This window comes from Delphinapterus leucas, chromosome 15 (assembly GCF_059928025.1).
Source record: "Delphinapterus leucas isolate spDelLeu-1000000601 "Yukka" chromosome 15, BTC_Dleu_Yukka2, whole genome shotgun sequence".
Lineage (NCBI taxonomy): Eukaryota > Metazoa > Chordata > Mammalia > Artiodactyla > Monodontidae > Delphinapterus > Delphinapterus leucas.
The window spans coordinates 16,187,667-16,190,663 of record NC_143143.1 but is presented as its reverse complement, the minus strand read 5'-3'; positions in this window follow the sequence as shown (position 1 = coordinate 16,190,663).

Below are 2,997 nucleotides of genomic sequence, written 5' to 3'. Positions count from 1 at the left end.
CACAGGTTCAAGCCCTGGTCTGGGAAGATCCTACATGCTGCGGAGCAGCTAAGCCTGTGTGCCACAACTACTGAGCCTGCTCTCTAGAGCCCGTGTGCTACAACTACTGAGCCCGCGTGACACAACTGCTGAAGCCCGCATGCCTAGAGCCTGTGCTCCACAACAAGAGAAGCCACCGCAATGAGAAGCCTGCACACTGCAATGAAGAGTAGCCCCCGCTCGCTGCAACTAGAGAAAGCCCGCTCGCAGCAACAAAGACCCAACGCATCCAAAAATAAAAATAAATTTATAAGAAAAAAACAAAACCGCAGTGGGTCCAATGAACCTATCTACAAAACAGAAACAGACTCACTGACAGAGAACAGACTTGTGGTTGCCAAGGGGGAGGGGGCGGGGAGGGAAGGACTGGGAGTGTGGGGTTAGCAGATGCAAACTATTATATATAGGATGGATAAACAACAAGGTCCTACTGTATAGCACAGGGAATTATATTCAATATCCTGTGATAAACCATATGGAAAAGAATATACAAAAAAGAATGTGTGTAACTGAGTCACTTTGCGGTACAGAAGAGATTGGCACAGCATTGTAAATCAACTATATTTCAAAACTCAATGGGTCCAAAAGCTAATTAATTTTTCTTTTGTATTCCCCGTCTCAGAGAGTAACAGTCTTCCCAGTTTCCCAAGCTACTAACATGGTAATTCTCCTAGATTCTCCTTCACTCACCCTCGTGCATTCAGTTATCAAGTTCTTCTGAGCCTATCTTCCACCTCAAATCTCTCAAATTCTTCCCTTTTCTCTTTTCCTCATATTACTGCCTTTGTATAGACATCATTTCTGATCTAGAACTAGTCTCTTAACTATTTTCGTATCTCATCCTGCTTTACCTTTAGTCCATTTTCCCCACTTATACCAGGAAAATTATATATTCTTCTAAATCTTATCAATCCCCTGGGCAAAGTTTTCAGTGGCTCCCCGTAACTTATAAGATAAAGTTTAAATAGTTCAGTATGATATTCGCGGTTCCTGCCTTTCCGTGAGGCTTCATCTTTGGCCCAATTGTGATTTGCATTTTACCTGTACTGAACCACTTGTAGTTCTCATATCTTCATATTTCTGCATAAGCTGGGCCCAGTACTGTTCCCCTACACCACACACACACACACACACACACACACACACACACACACACACACAGTCTTCCCTGACCTCCCAGAGAAAGTTAGTCTTCTTTTTGGCTCCTTTAGCATCCTATGAAAAACACCTTTCTTATGGCACCAATAAAACAGTTTGACTAGAGGGAAAGAACCAGATCCTAGCAGGGGATAGTTGGTAAATGTGTGATTAGCTTAATTCAGCAATTTTAAAGCTTAAGTTTTTAAGTAAGGGGATATTTTCTTCAGTCATAATCTCCTGCCAAAACCTAATGTGTAGACTAGATAAGAGCCAGCAATCCCTTCCCTTAGTCCCCTGTGCCATGCTGCCCCTGAGGTGCCAGTGCCTTAAGTGGGCATAGTGTGAAAACAGAGGCTTTCCTACAGTTGACCAGATATCTGATCTGTCAGAAGCCTGTCAGATTCAGCCATAAAAAGGATTGAAGTACTGATACGTGCTATAACATGGATAAAACTTGAAAATATTATGTTACATGGAAGAAGCTAGACATAAAAGGCCACATTGTTGTATAATTTGATCTGTATGAAATGTCCGGAATAGGCAAATCCATAGAGACAGAAAGTAGATGAGGGTTACCAGGGCCTGGGGGAGAGGAGAATGGAGAGTGACTACTTAATGGGGATGGGGTTTCTTTTGAGGTGGTAAAAGTATTCTGGGATTAGAGAGTGGTGATGGTTGCACAATTTGTGAATATACTAAAAACCTCTGAATGGCACACTCTAAAAGGGTGAATTTTATATTATGTGGTTTATATCTCAATAAAAATATAATTACAGTGGCATAGTATTCCATTCCATGGAATTGAGAGAAATAAAGGAATTTTTATAAAAACAGACTAGGCATAAGTTTGTGTAATGTTAATATTTCTTTATAAAATTACATGTGCATAACTGTTATCTTTGTCTAATTGTGAAGAAATGTGACTGGGATTCTCTGGGATGTGTATAAACTTATTGGGAGCAGTGAGTAAGTTCCCCCACCCCCAATCACCAGCACACACACACAAAAAACAAACAAAAAACAGTCAAAAATTTAGGACCGGGAGCTAGAGTCCTAAGAATTATTTCCAAAGCAACTTTGTATCCTTGCTCAATCTATCCAGTCACCCTAATGCTTCCCCTGGACTCTAACCAGCCCCTTCTCTTCATGGAAACCCATGATGGAAATCTCTACCCCCCTACCCCCCCACCTTGGGATGTCCTTGTTTTGAGGGTAATATTGGCAGAGTAGAAGCTGTTGAGGAGGTGGTGGCTTCCTGAGGAAAGAACTGCGGTCTGAGAGAGCTGAGCAAGGACACCAGGGCTTATGAGTAAAGGTGGGGAGCAACTAGGCTGGGGTAATAGGCAAAGCCCTTGGCAGGAACTTAGGCTAAATTTTGGGAGTCAGGTGGGTTCTGGGAAATAACAAAGGATGATGGCTCAGGCCACCCACGTACAGTGAGGGGGTTAAGGTCGGGAGAGTGAGGTGACAGCCTTTTGGTGGAGAGGCACTATCTCAAGGGGAAGACAAAGGGGAGAAAAGGGCTGGAGAGTGGAACATCTGGGGTTTTCGCAATAAGCCACAACTAGGTCTTACCTTCAGCCTTAGAACTCCAGTTTGGGTAAACACTTGAAAAAAAGAATTGGTGCAGGCCAGAATCTTATCTCCTCTTAATAAATTATGAAGAAAAGCCCAGGATTCTTACACCTCTCTCCCTCATCCTCCCACTCTTCCCCAGATTGACGTCTGACGAATAGCCAGAAATGAGAGTCACACGTCCATACCCAGAGTCAAGAGGTGGATCCCAGCTACAGGCACCCATACACACGCTTTAGCCAT